The sequence below is a fragment of the Mauremys reevesii genome, linkage group 1 (assembly GCF_016161935.1).
Source record: "Mauremys reevesii isolate NIE-2019 linkage group 1, ASM1616193v1, whole genome shotgun sequence".
Taxonomy (NCBI): Eukaryota; Metazoa; Chordata; order Testudines; family Geoemydidae; genus Mauremys; species Mauremys reevesii.
Window position 1 is genome coordinate 187,164,371 of NC_052623.1, and position 17,643 is coordinate 187,182,013.

Consider the following 17,643-nt stretch of genomic DNA (forward strand, 5'->3'; position numbering starts at 1 on the left):
CATTAGTGAACAAATTTCAACTTCAGAATTATTCATCCTTAGAGGGAGAAGATGTTTCCTTAGGTGACCTTTGTTTATGTCGCATATAACAGTAGTTGGCACTTAGGGAGTTATGTATCACCAGAGGATCCCAAAAGTTTTCAAAGATGCTGCTGCATTAAATGTGGTTATGGGTGGGCACTCCACTTGCAGCAGCTCCCTGAAGCATTTTGCAGTGGAGAATGCAGATAGGCACAAATGCCACAAGTGAACCTGTAGAAACACCCACAGGTATTTCAACTATTTGTTTCACTGTTTGCTCCCCCACAGTGGGGGCCTTGCATAATCAGCCTGTGTGGGATGAGGGTAGGCCTAGGACATGGCTATATTCCAAAAAAATGATGCCTTTGGAATTTGTAGTAGGCATGTTAAATAGTATAATTGTCACTTATTACACCCATAATTTAGTGTGGAAAATAAAGTGTGCGTGTAGGGGGGGGAGGTAGCACAGAAAGATAGACACAAAATAGAACCAACAGACAGTGAAGATGTACCAGTGTCCACAGCAGACCACCACCTTGGATTGTGTGGGTTTTATAATTTTTAGTTTATGGAAAGCTACTCTTTTTATTGCAGGGGCTTGGGTCAATTGGTTTGTTTTTATTTTTCCTGAACCCAGACAATTTTAGCTGTTAACCTTTAAACAATGAAGAGTTCAGAGTTGGAAGTTTTCAGTGTGCATTGTAAAGCAGAACTTTGGTTTAGTGGTTTTTAGGTCTTTTTCATAGTTTTAGGATAGCTGTTCATAGACCTTTGATTAGTTTGAGCTTTTCACATAGGTTAGATTGCTTGGTTTCATAGTCACAGTAGTTGCTGACATCTCATGTAGCTTTGTATCAAGAAGCCATTTAACACACTCAGTCTGGCCAGTTCTCATTCTTCTTTAAGGCACATGGTCAGATGTGTTGGGCTAAATAAGTTTGGCCAAGAATTTCAGAAATGACTAGTCATTTGAGTGCCTGTATTTGAGTGCCCAACTTTAAGACTCCTTAAAGAGGTCTGATTTTCAGAGGATGTTGCTCAGTACTTTCTGAGAAACAAAGCTCTTTAATGTTTTTAGCTCTAAGAGTCTCAGGTTGAGCCATTGAACATCATTTGTTTTGTGCACTGCTTAAAAGATAAGAAGTAAAGCAGACAGGTTTGTTAAATATATCTTGGGGAAACATTTTTTTTTGTAAATGAAATATGTAACAGTATTTTCATTATAATAAATTAATAGAATTCCTTCCACTTCTACCATTTATTTTTTTCATTGGGACCTGGTGACAAATACTTGGAAATATTAAGGGAGCAAATAAATATTTTGTAGCAATGGTAGTGAAGTCTAGGAGTTTGCATTATTTTGTGCTCAAGTATGGATGTTTGCACAAATTAAGACCCCTAGCTCTGCAACCAGCTATATTGAGAATGAAGTTGATTCATTGAACTATGATGAGGTGAAGAAGTGGTTATGGTGATATTGCTAACATTGCTTCTTCATTTACCTTCATTTTATGTACACTAGTAATTTTTTTTCTTTTTGGATGACTACAGTTATCACACAAAACAACAAATACATGGTTATTTTAATTGTTGTTTTTTTTAAATTCACATGCCAAACATATGCAATAGATAATATTGTGGATATTGATTGTAAAAAAAAAATTCTTGGCTTTCAGAAAAGTGTAAAGCATTAAACTGAATTCTGAGCCTATTTTTTTTTTACTCAAATGTAACAGAGTACACCCTACTCAGCAGATACTGACTCTTGTTTATATGATGTTGGGTAACCCTGGCCCAACTCATGTTGGGAGGGCCAGGAGATAAAGATTGATCAGTTTCCAGAATTCTTGCATCTTGTATCCAATGCATCTTGTATACAATGTTAGAAGTAAATCTTTCACAAAAAGAAAATGAAGCCATATTAATTTTTCATTCTGGAAGGAACCCTGATAGAGAAGTGGAAGAAGTCATTGCAACTCTTGCAAACTTTTCTGAGAGCAATTTGTATAGAAGAGAAATTTTGAGAGCGTAGAATCATGCGAACTACCATAGGAGGCAGGCCCAGAGGCACCAGAGATCTATATATACTTCATTTCAATGGGCCATGAAGGACACTGAAGACTGATAGACAAATAAATATTTAAAAAAAAAATCAAGAAAACTGTGAACCATGTCACTTAGGAAAGGCAATTTTCTTTGAGAGAAAGTAGCTGCTGGGTAAAACCATTGATCTTTATGTTGCATAACTACTTAATAAAACAGTCGTATGAACTGAACAATTAATGGATGGATGGGATGGAGACTGAATTATTTGTCGTATGAGCAGCTACTGTGTCAAAGAATGATTGCTGGGAGAAATTGACTTGATGTTCACAGGGCTAGTAAAAACTGTGCTTCCCAAACAGAAGTGCTAAGAAGCAGTAGAAAAATTGAAATATGCAGTTAAAAATGCATACCAAGATATAAAGTACTATACAAGGGTAAAGAAATGGCAGAGATGAGATTTATTTGTCATATATGTGGAGACAATCACAACATCTTCAAAGATGTCCAGAATAAGAAATGTGGTACAATAAATTATAATAAATAAATGAAATACATTCGTGACCATTCAGCTGGAAGAGAAAACTCTGATCATGATGGCAGAACAGAGTTATTTGTGTTCGTTTAATATATTCACCAAGCAAGGTTCTACAACACATTGGTTTGTAGTACTGGAAACAAATGAACTAAACATGAATTTCAAAATATATACTCAGTGGAAGTGGAATACAGTGTAATCACAGCAATCATATACATAATGATTGGGGACTGCCTGTTAAAAGAGAACTATATTTGTTTCAAATAGCCATTACAAAATAAGCCTATGTGGCAAAATCACACTGCATATCTTTATAAGGCTAGATTTCACACAGTTTGAAACTGTCAAACAGGAATTCCCTATATATGTTATGGATGAAAAACAGTCTGCAAAAAGAGATGATTACACATGTGTATAATTGGACTACCAAACTAAATGCAAAGGACATTTTTAAAGAATGTGAGATATTTATCAAACTGGCATACATTTATATTACAGTCTTTGAGTGCTTGCACATGTTCACTCCACTCTAGGGGGTCTGCGCACCAGTGAACTGGAGACAGAAGTTTTTCCCATATTGGTACCTGTTGGGGTGTTGTGTGGGCAGCAGCGGCTCCAGGCACCAGTGCTCCAAGCACGTGCCTGGGGCGGCAGGCCGCGGGGGGCGCCCTGCCAGTCCTTGTGAGGGCAGCAGTCAGGGAGCCTTCGGCGGTATGCCTGTGGGAGGTCCCACAGATTCAGTGGCGAGTCCGCCGAATCTGCGGGACTGGGGACCTCCCGCAGGTGCGCCGCCAAAGGCAGCCTGCCTGCTGTGCTTGGGGTGGCAAAAAAACTAGAGCCGCCTGTGTGTGTGGGCCCTCCTCTCATTCTTGCTGCTAGCCTAGCAGGTAGTGCTGCCCAACTCCCTTCATTTCCTTGTGACTGCTCATGATTGGTTGTCTGAGCTACTGCAGGCTCCTCATGCTTTTGCCTTATATATGTAATATATATATTTGTGTAAATAGGGGTTTTTTTGGTTTTGTTTTGTTTTAAGTTCTAGTTAAATAATGGCACTTGTTTTCCATTCTATTTGGTTTGGTCTCCAGGGTTCACATGCTATTCTGTTTGCAATAAGTTGATGCAAGTAGTGATCCCATTCCAGTTGCTTGAAGTGTCTGAGTGAGACACATGTTAGACATAAATGCCCATTTGCAGAGTGTTTAAAACCTCTACTAAGAAGCTGGGAGAAGTTTGGCTTCAACATGGAGGCAGCATTGCATCCCCACTATATACCCACCTGTTCAGTTTGAAAGAACTCTGACATGTCACTTTCCCACTGTTGCCGGACTTGGTGGCTTCCCCACAATGAAGGGAACCAGGCCATGTGTCTACACTACTGGCTAAATCAACACTGCTGCAATTGATGCAGCAATGTTGATTTAGCGGGTCTGGTGAAGACATGCTAAGTCGATGGGAGTGTCTCCTGTCGACATAGTGTGGTGTAGACACTGCTGTAAGTTGATCTAAGTTATGTCAACTTTATGTAATTTGTGTAACTTAGGGCTAGTCTACACTTATGAGCCGGGTCGACGCGGTGAGTTCGACTTCTCGGAGTTCGAACTATCGCGTCTAATCTGGACGCGATAGTTCGAACTCCAGTACTCCACCACTGCAAAAGGCGGTGGCAGAGTCGACCTTGGAGCCGCGGACTTCGATTCCGCGGCGTCTGGATGGGTGAGTAGTTCAAACTAGGGTACTTCGAATTCAGCTACGCTATTCACGTAGCTGAATTTGCGTACCCTAGTTCGACCCCGCTTCTTAGTGTGGACCAGCCCTTAGATCAACTTACAGTGTTATTGTAAACCAGCCCCCAGAGAGAAGACTATGCTCTCTATCCCTTATGCCAGGTAAGCATCAGAAGTCCAGCGCTTCAGCTTCTTCACACCACAAGGAGTCCTCATTTTAGAGGGCTAGATACCAGTCAGATTCTCATAAGAAATTGGGTTCTGAGGCTAGAGTAGCCTCAGAAAGGTGCTCTCTGGTGCCATACTCTAGCAATTTGAGTTCTCATCTTCAGCACCTCATGGGGTACCATTGAGACTGACTCAATTGCCTTGTCCTTCTGCTGCACTAACTTCTCTAGTGCAGATTGCACCGATGACACCTGAGGCATATGTGCTGGCAAGAGACATATAGACTCATAGACTTTAAGGTCAGAAGGGACCATTATGATCATCTAGTCTGACCTCCTGCACAACGCAGACCATGGAATCTCACCCACCCCTTCCTGTAACAAAACCCTAACCTATGTCTGAGTTATTGAAGTCTTCTAATTGTGGTTTAAAGACCTCAAGACATATGTGTCCGTCAGTACCACACTCACCTCTGAAGGAGGAGTCTGTAACTGCTACCATTGCAGTCACACAGGTACTGACTATGACAACTGCTTTGATACTGGCACGTAAGGTATCCCCACCAACAGGCTTTCTCTCAATACTGTCTGTTACGGTGCTTCTGTTCACCAGGCCAAGCATTTGGTACTATCTGCAAGGGAACCCCAGATAATTTCATCACTACAGTCCACTTAATGTTGGCTCCAGTCCCATTTTGCCTACCTCTCCATGAGGTACTGCACTGCCTTGGCACTCTGTCGATTCATCAGATGACTTGAAAATGGGTTCCTACAGATCGCAATCCTACTCCAGAAGAGCTAGAGTATCTCCATGATCTTCAGTGTTAAAATATAGCTCTCAGTAGCAAAACTCTAATGGAAGCAAGTTAAAGAGAAACTGTTGCGTGGTTGTGCTCCACTTCCAAGATGAAGTCCAAGATAATCCTCACCATGCTAGTGGTCATCTTACAATCTTACATTCATCTGCCTATTAATAAGATGATTTTTGGAACCGACTAAAATTATTTTCCAGACCCCTTCTTCTTTAGCACCCACTGGAAAAAGAACTGAAAAGTATCAAGTGATTTTACAAGGACATGAATATCTTCACTCACATCCTGACCAGAGTCTTTGGTGGTGGTGGCTGTGAATGAGAAGTCAAGACAAGGATGGGTTAAATCTACTGCCAAAGATAAGGAAACAAAAAATCTCTTATTTGGGAGAGAGGATTATTCTGCTTTGTGTTTACAGTTTAAAATTGTGAACTGCCAAGTGTTGCTCACTAGGCATGACTACACAAACTTGGACTCAGGGTTTAAATTTCAGACCAGGTTCCAGATGATACAGAGGAGGCGTTTATGGCCTTTATAAACGAAGGCCATTTAATTCCATAGTCCTCTCTGGAGGCTACTTTGGACGAGACCGACTCAGTGGCTCAAGTAATGGCAATAGCTGCCACTATGAGTCATGCTTCTTGGATGCAGGCATACCTGTAGAAATGCAACAAACAATACAGGACTTGTCTTTTGATAGCGCTAATTTTATTTTTGAGCAAGACAGATGAGACTCTGCACTCTCTTAAAGACTCCAGGGTGCTCTGGAGTCTTTGGGTATTTATAACCAAGATTTTGGCAGCAACGTCTCCCATTTCCTTAGGGCTTGGCCTCATATTACTTCTAACTGGTGGGGTAAAGCACATTAGAACTGGGATATACCCTGCAATTGTCTTCTGTTCTCCCCCCTCTTCCCCCTTAGGGACTACTCCCAGGAGACAGAACTGATTCAAGAAGTTCAACCTCTGCTGCAGTTAGAGACCACAGAAGAAGTTCCTCCTCAACATTGGGGGATGGGATTTTATTCCCTCTATTTTCTCATTCCAGAGTCCAAGGGATGCCTCAGACCTATTTCAAACCTTCAAAATCCAACCACTATAGAGAAAAGATAAAGTTTTGCATAGTTACACTATCTTCTATTATCCCTTCCCTATCTCACAATGACTGGTTCATGGCCCTAAACTTAAAGAATGCATTCTTCCATTTGGCTATACATCAGCGTCACAGGAAGTTCTTACGGTTTTTCATAGAAAATGTTGATTATCCTAGTCCCTCCTGTCCTGGTGCATGGTTCTTTCATTTGGTCTGTTCTTGGCCCTCTGAGTTTTCACATAGCAGTGATGGCAGCAGAACTCTGAAAGGCCAGAGTTTGCATGGACCCATATCTGGATGATTGGTTTGCCCCTGGACTTTCCAGCCAGCAGGTGAAAGAAGGTGTTGAGATTTCCTTCGGTATGCTGATCAACAAAGACAAATCGACTTTTTTCCTCCCTGTACAGAAGATCAAATGTATAGGATCGGTTCTTTACTCAAAGTCAGGGAGAGCTTACTTCTGTCAAGCCAGGCTTCAAGCAATATATGATCTTTACAAAGAATTCCTGGTGTTCACCTAGGGAACTTTTCAGACTCAGGGTCTCTGGTCAGATCAGAACTTCTCTTCATATAACTGTTAGGGAGCCATGTGCTGTTCATCTGGCCTATTTGGGTGTTTCTTCCCCCACACTCTGGCTATTTTGCTCAAAAACTCACAGATAGCAAGGTGGCAATGTTTTAGCTCAACAAACAACAAGGGGCCAGGTCAGACCCCTTTTGCCAGGAGATGGGATTTCTGCATCAAGAACAGAATTTCACTCATAGCATCTCATCTCCCTGGATCTCAGAACTTGCTAGTGGACTATCTTGGCAGCCTTTCAGCAGAGATCACAAATGGTCCTCAGGCCTAATATAATAAGTCCATTTTTTAGATTTGTGAAACAACATAGTTGGACCTGTTCACCACCTATCAGAACAGAAAATGTCACCAGTCCAGGGTCTGAGATATATGCCTTTCTGTTATCATGGAAGGGGAAACTTCTCTTTGCTTCCCCCCCAATCTATATGGCGCTGAGAGTGCTGGCAGAACTGAGGCAAGATCATGCTGTTCCAATTTTGATAGCAGCCACTTGGCCTTGCCAAAATTGGTTTGTTGACCTGAGGAACCTCTCTCTTTGGGATTAAGTTCCCTTCCCTCAGGACTCAAATATAATGGTCAAACTCTGCACCCCACTTCTTTCAGCCTGCACCTGACTGCCTGGATGCTCAGTGGTTAGAGCATCAGGAATCTGTCTCTTCCACTGCAGGTGGAATGTTTGTTTGAATAGCAGGGACCCTTCTCCCAGATACGCTTACCTTTTGAAGTGGAAGATGTCTTCTTTATGGTCCCAACAGAAAAATACCTCTCCTTATATTTTCATTTAGTTTATTTATGGATTACCTGTTTTACCTAAAAGAGAAACTCCTTTCAATCAGGAGTTCACCTGTCTCCTATCTTGGCACTTCAATCTCCTGTAGATTGCTTATTATTTTTTCCAACCCTGTGATGGTCAGATTCTTAAAAGGTTTGGACAGACTTATCCCACCAATTAAAGATCCCGCTCCATCTGGGATTTAAACTTGATTTCCCCCCTTGGCCACCTGCTCATCTCATCTCTCAGTGAAAGTAGGCAAGGAGACTTGCCGAACTCCAAGTGTTGATGGATGAGCCCTCTTTTTTAAACAAGGAACAGGTTGCTTTGCCTCCACACCCCAAATTTCTTACTGAGGTGGTTTTGGAATTTCATATGAATCAGGGAATATACTTGCCAATCTTCTATCTGAAACCTCTCTCTCTCTCTCTCTCTCAAAGATGAAGGAAAGACTCCCTAATTTAGACATTATCTGGGTGTTTTGCTTGAACAGGACCAAAGAGTTTTGATTATCTCCTTTACAGAAAGGATGAAAGGAAAACCTGTTACCTCCCAGATGTTTTCTTCCTGGATGTCCTCCTCCATTCGTCTGTTACAACATTGATGATGTTCCTCTACTTTACTTTAAAGTTTTAGCACACTCTACAAGTGCTCAAGCAGCATATCGTTGGTTCAAGTCCCATCAGTGACAACTTCAGGACTGCCACTTGGTCTTCAGCTAATATGTTCACTACTCATTATGCTATGTTTGGTAGAGTAGTACCACAGTCCTTGTTAATATAGACTCCAATACCCTCTTCCATCTGTAATGGCTTACTGAGTCACCTAAAATGGAATGGACATGTGCAGGCACTCTAAGAAAAAAACAGTTACATACCTATTTCATAACTTCTGTTCTTTTAGATGTATTGAACATGTCCATTCAATGACCCACCCTTCTTTCCTTCTGTATCGGAGTTTCCACAAACACTGGCTATTGATGCAAAGGAACTGAGGAGTGTTGAAGCAGCTCTGCCCCTTATACTTATGGCTAGTAACACCAGTATATTCTGTCCTGACAGGTACTGCTATAGGAAAAAAGTTCTCTGGCTCTGGTGCACTGGCACACAGATGCCTAAAGTGGAATGGATATGCGCCACACATGTCGAAGAACAGGAGTTACAAAACAGATGTGTAACTGCTTTATACTTCAAATGGATACAGATCCCAGAATGTCACCTAAATACATGCATTGTGTAAATTCCCATTAGCACTGAGAAATAATGTAAACACTGAACTTTACTGGGTTGTAAAATTACATGTTATTGATCCAATTCAAATTCCAGATGACTGGATTACAGTATGGTGGTCATATTCAAATCAAACAAGTGAAAGACTTGTATAGATTAAAAATATTTGAATAAGGTGATGAACATGAACAGTACACTATGAGAACAGTTGAGTGGTCATATCTGGACTTCAAAATATGATTATTTTCTATTTGAATGGAAGCCAAGGATTTTTCCAGGTTCAACTCAATAAAGGAAGTGCTAAACTCCCTCCTAGCTCCCTTTTATGGTAGAAACATGCTTAAGGGACTTCCATTCATGATTGCCTCAACACCTGAAGTGTAACAAATCATTGTGTCTTGGAACTTTAAGGATCTGTGTGGGATTTAAGTAATTGTTGATGATCTGTTGATATGGGGAAAATACTTAACACCATGAGAGACTGTGCAATATTCTGTGAGCCAAAGAAATAACCTAAAATTGAACAGAAACATGTGCCAAATCAGGCTGAATTAGATAGGATACATTCCCTAGGAGAAAAGTTTGAACAGACCCAAGAAACGTGGAGTCAAGTATGCAGTTAGAACCCCCCTACACACAGTGGTTTGTGGGTATGTTAATATATCTAAGAAAATTCACCCATAGTCCATAATCTACCACTGTTACTTGGTAAGTGCTCCATTCAGAATGTTGTTGTTGGGGGATGCGGGGAATGGCACTGGGATGACTGACGAGAACAACTTTTGGGATTTTTTTAAAAAGGGGGGCTGTACAAAAAAAATTGTAATGAAGAAATTTCAGATTTAAGAAGACCCTCATGTTGGATTAAATTGTGTACAACTACTGTTACACCCCTTTCCTGCACCTCTGTTTAACTGCTGAAGCATGGGCCAGAGTTCTGTCTTTTTTTTTTTTTTTCAAGACTTACCCTGTGTAATCATTTCTGTATATCTACACTGTTATGAAAGACCCACAACATGCCCAAGCCAGCTAACTCGGTCTCGCGAGGCTCAGGCTATGGGGCTAAAAATTGATGTGTAGATGTTTGGGATCAAGCTGGATCCTGGGCTCTGGGATCCTCCCTCTTTGCGGGCTCCAGAGCTTCAGCTCTAGCCCGAGACTAAATGACTACACAGCAATTTTCCAGCCCCACAAGCCCAAGTCAGCTGACATGGTGTTTAATTGCTGTGTAGATGTACCCACAGAATCAATCCCTGGGCTATTGTATTCCAAACACCAAAACTAGGTTTTAGTAATAGCTTCCAATCAACTTCAAAGAGCAAGTACCACCTAATTACATAGTAAACAAGTATTTATTTTTCATACAACCAAAAACATCTTAAATATCTTTTCAAAAACTCTTTAACTTCTAAAACAAAAGCTATTACGTAGTCAGTCTGTTAATGTGTTCTTCCTGTACAGACTTCTGTGTTCATTCATGGAATGAAAGCTGGGTGTGAAAAATCTGGATTATCATGCTAAAATCTTATATTTCTGGACTCTAGTGTGTACAAAAACATTCTTTCCCCTCTGATTTTCTTTTCAGATTGTTCAGTGTGTTTTGGGACCTAAAATTTAGAGCATGTTTGTCTGGATTCTTCAGACATGAATTAAACTGTGTAGTGTCTTAGGCCAAATTCAGACACTCCTGTCTTGGTTAAAACATGGTTGTGCAGCATTGTTGACAGATAATTTTTCCAGGAAAAATCCTGTTTGAGATGTACTGTGTCAGATGAGCATGTCAGAACTTGGTTGCACTTACCATGGTGCTGTCTGTAATGGGGCCTTTCCGCCCAAATCCGCCCCATGGAAATGAGGCACATCTCCTGTTGATAACAAGTAGAGTTGCATAGTGCATGTTTAAGTGTTCAGTCCTTCACTCAGAGACCTTTTTACTTTAGTTAAAAAAAATCACGTGTTCAAATTTCAGTCACTGAAGAAATAATAGAGAAAAGAATAGTTTGCACTGATTGTAGGTTTTGTTTTCTGTTTTGAATAATTGAATTTTTATCCTTAACAATTTAATCATGTTAGAAATGGGTGCAAATACTGCAATCTCTTAATAGACAAAGGTTGCTAAGGAAAAACCTGAAACAGTCACAATCTATTTCTTTTAACAGTATGATGAAAAGTTTTCTTATACAGTTAATATAATGATGGTATGAAAATGAAAGATAGAGGCTGAGAAGAGTAAAGAATATCTCTTTTGAGTTGAACCATGGGGAATTTCTGAAAGATTTACAGCTATATTGGCTCATTGCTTAATCAGACGGCAGAAAGATGTTCTCTGTGTGTGTTCTTTTCTCCTAATGAAAAAGACTATTAGTCTACACCAAGCTATATTTTAAAGTCTTTTCTCTGAGTAGCTGGCAAAATAGGTTTAACCCAGTTTTGGGTGCTCTATATGTGTCCCTTACTTACAGCTGACAGAGCTGGTAACATGATTTAGATCATTTTTGGTTTCTAGAGGAAGAGTATACATTACTTTCATTTCACTGCTGTATACGTGTATTAAGGGAGCCACTGGTGCAGTTTTAGAGAACCACAAAATAATCCTTCTTCATGCTCTCTTAATCCTAATCTATGCCACAAATAGCATGGGCTGATTTGCAGAGATGCTGAGGGCTTGGGCTTCCATTGACTCTCTTTTCAGAAATCACTTCCACCTCATCTCCCCACAATTATTTATGCTGGTCTGATGCCTCCTAATCTATTCCTAGTATTTAATTTTCCTCCTATCTTTCAGCTGAGTTGCATCTGAAACAAACTTTCCTTTCTTCATCTACCCCTGCTTCTTCTGTAGAAATGCCCAATTTAATGCTGTTTTGCGGTGCTGAAATTAATCTTAAGTCACTTGAGGGCATCATCATAGCTGAGGGGAGTGGAAGCTTTGAATTCGTTCAACCTGATTTACACTTGGTTTGCTGCTTTCTCATAAGCCAAGAAAGCTTTGAATTTCTATTTGGGATATCATGATCTGTTCCCATTCAGTAGTATTTTATTAAAGAACAAAAGAAACCTACCTGTGATTGGCTTCTTCACAGCCCAGAGGGCTCCGAGTTGGAACTGTGGGTGTATCAATAGTAGGTCAAATTATTGTTCTTTGTTCAGAGGTTTTCATTCACATTTGAGTATTTTGCTGTCTCACCACTTCTATATACTTCCATTGTTGCATCTGCCCACATGTCATCAAAATGATCTGCAGTCTCAGCCTTCACTTGGACTCCTCTTTGATTCTGGATACTGTAACAGCAAACCATGAAAAACGCCCGTTTCAATCAAAATTATAATTTATAATCTACAATAAATTTCAAAACAAAAAATTGAAACACTTCATTTTGACCTATCAAAAAGTTTTGATTCACTTCCCCCCCCCCCAAATGAAATTTTGTGGAACGTGTCAGTATTGACAAATCAGTAGTTTCCAATGGAAAACCATTCCATTGGAAATTTTCTAACCAGCTCTATTCAGAACATGTCTGTCCATGTGCACAGACTACATAATGCTCAATTCTGTGCTTGGATTCTCCTTTTGAATACCATGTTAGAGTCAAGGTTTTGGTCTTATCTTCAAGGCAGTCTGTAGTCTTTGAAGTTACCTGAAGAATCACCTTCCCATCCCACAACAGTTATTCTCCACTGGAACAATGGAGCTCAACTTCAAGAGTCAAGCTTCAGGAGTCTCAGTAACTGGCCTGCAAATGTGGAACTCACTCCTTGAAAAGATAATGATGAGTGTGAACCTTAGCACATTCACAGCAAAGTGGGATCAGAGTGGCCCATTTTTTCCAGAGTAATGGGGTGGTAGCTTGTACAGCAGAGAGGGTGCAGGTCTGGAGACATAGGTTCTATTCTTGAGTCTGCCACGGACCCAGTGGGTGACATCTGGCAAGTCACTTTATCTCTCTTTGCCTCAGTCAGGGAGGTGGAGCTCATCAGTCATGGCAGAGAGTCCACCTAGAATTTCTAATAAAGAATGTTAGGGCTAGCCAGGTCATAGGTAAAAGTTGTGTCAGTCACATATGCTCTATGGGTGTGTACCGCTTACCCTGGCTACCGGGACAAGGCAAAGGTGAAAAAAGCAAGCAAGTCTTTCCACAGTAATATCCATATTAAACTTTAGACAAACACAACCTCATACAATAAACAATGGCTAGTCCCTGTAGACAAAATGTTGATCTAGTGCACTGGTTCTCAAACTTTTGTACTAGTGACCCCTTTCACATAGCATGCCTCTGAGTGGGACCTCTCCAATACATTAAAAATAATTTTTAATACATTTAACACCATTATAAATGCTGTAGGCAAAGCGGGGTTTGGAGTGGAGGCTGACAGCTCGCAACCCTCCATGTAATAACCTCGCGACCCCTTGAGGGGTCCCGACCTCCAGTTTGAGAACCCCTGATAATGGTCATGGTTCTAGCCTATGATTTGGGAGTTTTTGGTTCAATTCTGTGCTCCATCACAGATTTACTATGTGAGCTTGGCCAAGTCACTTAGTCTCTCTGTGCCTTAGTTCCCCATCTGTAAAATAGGGAAGTGCGATTATCCCTATCTGTGAGAATAAATACATTAGAGAGAGTGAGGTGCTCAGATAGTAGGGCCTTGTAAATAACTTAGATAGAAGGGAAAAACAAGAGAGAAATCTTAGGGCTTGTCTACACTATGGGGGGAGATCGATGTAAGTTACGCAACTTAAGTCGACTTACTTAGATCTACTTGCCACAGGGTCCACACTACATGATGTCAACTGGAGATGCTCTCCCATCGATTCCCCTTGCGCTTCCCATTCAGGTGGCATATAGGAGTTGACAGGAGAGCGATCTGTGGTCAATTTAGTGGGTCTTCACTAGACTCGCTAAATCGACTGCCAATGCATTGATCGCCGCACGTTAAACCCCCGGTAAGTGTAGACAAGGCCTTAGTGTATACACTTTCTAATTTTGAGACATTAGATTGCCATAGTGATGGGTGCCATCAAAGAACGTAGAGAGACAGAACCCCAAATTCCCCAGAATTATACAAAACTTTTGAGAAGATAAGATCCTCCAAAAATCCTACTCCATTTATAAGATTGTTTGACTCCTTAGCTTTTTGCACATTTGCCAACATCTGACAAAGGGTGATGCAAAAAAGAGGATGTTGCTAGAAGCCACCCAGCAGCAGCAGATGAGCACCCTAATGTGCAGAATAGGGAGCAAGAGTAGGATGATCTGTCACATGAAATTGTATGTCATATCCCAGTATAAACATGGAACTTGCAGAGGCTAGGAAGATAAAGTGAAAGTGGACCCCCTCTGCACACATGCAGTTGTGATGTGAGAACAGCTATTTCCTTCCTGTGCTAAAAGCAGATGGAGAATCCTCCCTACTCCCTGGTTGGTGAATTGAGATTTCTCTAGTCAGGTGAATCTGGAATAGAAGCAGCAAATAGGAGATGCTGCTGAGTATTAGGGATTCTGAGCCATTTCTGCCAGTGAATGGAGCAGAAGCAGTACCTGCTCGAAAGAGGAGTGTCTCTGCAGCTAAAGGGAGTTGTCCCTTCCCTCTAGTGGGAAAGAGTAAAAGCGAGATCTTCAAAAAGACGAGAGATAGATGGTCCACGCAGCCAGTTCATTCCCTTTCCCCAGCCCTCCAGTGCAAAAGATGCACACAGTATATAAAATGCATAATGATTTTGCATATATATATACTTTTGAATTGTCTTAATCTTCTAAAATGTAGGAGATTGGACTGAGTATTTCAGATTTTCAAGGAAAATGCCCTCCCCCCTTCAGCCACAAATTCCTCTGTTTTGCCTAGTGTTTTATTTGTTTAAAAATACTCATCTTGTTTTTATAGCAATATTTATTCTATTTATGAGTAGAAATTGGGGGCGGGGATGTGGAGGCACAAAGACATGACCCTACTGAGCTCTGCACACCATCTCTTCTCCCAATCCCGCCCATAGTTTTGTTTGTCTGGCTCTGGCCCTATTAAAGGGACATAATGGAAACCCGGTTCAGATACATTTCTTTCTCTTGTCCCCATTTTCTTCCTCGGGCTGCAGCCTGTCTCCACAAGATGATGCAATGCCACATCAATGCATGGTGTTGAGACCATTGATGACAACCTTGGGCTTCCTCTGCTATCTCGTTATACTGTAGCCATTTGTTCCCAAGATGCTACGTAAGAAGTCAGAAAAGCTAATACAGCTCAAGTTAGTTCATGATTTTTCCAGTTTTTTAAGCCTCAGTGCGTTTAGGCTCATCCTCTAGATCAATGTGCCTTACCATGTATATTATTTCTTTTTCAAAAAGGAGGGGATTTATTGTCCATAAAATGTCAGTCTTATTGTTTGAAGAATTCAGGAAACCGTTCGTCTGTGATACACAAAACATGTTGACAACAACATTGCTAACTTGTAATGAAGGAAGTTAAGCATTGCACATAAAATCCATCAGTGTAGCACAGCTTATTGACAACATGTTTTCTCATCAGTCACAAATAAACCCATTTCATTGAAAAATTCAATTCCTCTTTTTCTCTCTGCTAGCAGATATAAATATCCTGCAGCCACATTCTGTGCTCTCAATCAGGATGGAGAAAAGCAAAGGGAAAGAGTAAAAGGAAGTGTGAAAATGTACATGTGCCACTTATGTGTCTGGTAATTCATTCCAATAGGAGAAAAGAAGTTCACACGTTCACATATTGCTGCTGGTTCTGATTGCTTCTCCTTTCTGTTAACTGCTAGCAATAATTGGAAATGTTTAATGTCAAACTGATCAAGGCCCAGCAGATCAGAATCTTCCTTCAAGAGGTGATAGAGGAAGTCAGGATTAATTTGTTGTTTTAAAATGTTGAAATTACTGTGTTTTGAGAGGAGTATGTGCCCTCCCAAACTATATGATAAAAACGGCCTTGAATCTCACTGTATGTTCATGACATAAAGGAGATCTATTTGGAAAGGTTTAATGGGCTTGGAATAGAGGGTAATAGACATCAAATTGGAGTCATTTATGTTGTGTGGTGAAGAAGATGGTCTGTTAAAGCTTCAAAGATTATCCCCACTGCTGCATGGTTCAAAGTGAATAGACATTTTAAAATCATTTTCATGCAAGCCACATAGTGTCCGTGATTTTGGAGGGTAGGGTTTTTTTTAAACCTTAAAGTTTGCATTAGAAGCAACCCAATTTTAATAAACATTCTAGAACAGCTAAATGGTCCAAGAAAGATTTTCTGTATGATCAAGAACAAAACTCATTACGAAGTTTGCCTCAGAATTAGTTGTTAAAGGTAAATATATAACTGCCTGATAAAAACAGTGTTTACCTATAACGGGACAAACACACACCTCGCATAAGCAGGTGTATTCTGTTGACTTCGCTAGAATTGCATCTGCTTACATGGGGACTGAGTTTGACCAGTGTCTCTACGTGTTAATAAAGCCCTGCATCAGATAATGTGGAAAAATATAAAGCTTCTGTGCAACCAAGAAGGGAGTATGCTTTATTGATGGGAATCACCATTAAAAGGAATATTGCCTATACTGAAAGATAAATAACCGGCTAAGTTTTAAAAGGGTTAATCAGATGTTAGGATTCTATGCTCACTAAAAGGAAAGGAGGGGAAAGTGATACTACTTTATTCAGCAGGTTTAAATTTCATAACAGACTAGAGGAAAATATTATGGATTAAATGTTCATTTTAATGATGTAAACTGTCTCTGCAAGCAAAATGGGCATTTTGGGCCATGTAAGGGCGAGCATTTTTATGAAAAGAAGTAGAGCTGAAATACTGTACAAGTAATGAGACACTCTCCTACTGCTAAAAATTCCTTGGGGGGAAAATGTGGTAAAGGAGAAAGTCAACATCATTAGAACAGACTAACTTGTTACTTTATGCTTAAAAACAATGCCTGGGTTTATGAAAACGTGAAGTAATCACATACAGAAATCTTCCTTAGGCATGTCAGTAACATCTGATTGCTGCTCTTTGGAATGCAGTGATGTGCTTTGGCAGTCGGTTTTGACATACTGTGAACTAGAGACAGGTAGATCTTTTATTAGAACAGGAAGTTGAATGTAAAAGCATTGAAATGAATTATGGAAAGCTTTTATTTTTCATCTAAGGAAAACATTTTTGCTAGGATACAGAATAACATGTCAATCAGATTATTCGGCAGCCATGCTGTCTCTGGCTGTAGTCTCATTATATCTCATAAATTGAGCAGCATTGTGCTTGTTTGGTACGTGGGTGGGAGACTTCTGAAGAAAACCGAAGTTGCTGCATAACTTGTGTTGATGATTTTAGTAGGCACTCTTCCTTTCGAATTAATTTTGATCCAAAGTCCTAGCATGGAGACACTGGAAATTCAGGGTTTTTTTTAATTAGATGTTTAAAACTGAGCTCCTGACTGATCATTAAAGATACTTTACATTGTGGTCCTTTCCGTAAGATGCCCTGGACAAATTCTAATTGGGAAATTACACTTTCCTTATCAAAAATAACTTGCTTTCCCTACCTCTAATTTCTGTTGGCTACAGAAGTTAGTTTCTTCTTCAAGTGTTTATACACATATATATTCCACAGCACCCAGTGTACTCAAGCCGGAGACTTTGGTCAGCAGTACCTGCCAGGGCAGTGC

The 17,643-nt window shown here is 40.4% G+C and overlaps 1 protein-coding gene across 7 annotated transcripts in view; it reads left to right on the forward strand.

Annotated features, from left to right (window-relative positions):
* CADM2 (cell adhesion molecule 2) overlaps positions 1 to 17,643 on the forward strand; it is a 1,013,511-nt gene that overhangs the window by 766,423 nt on the left and 229,445 nt on the right. The gene's annotated exons all lie outside the window — the stretch shown is intronic.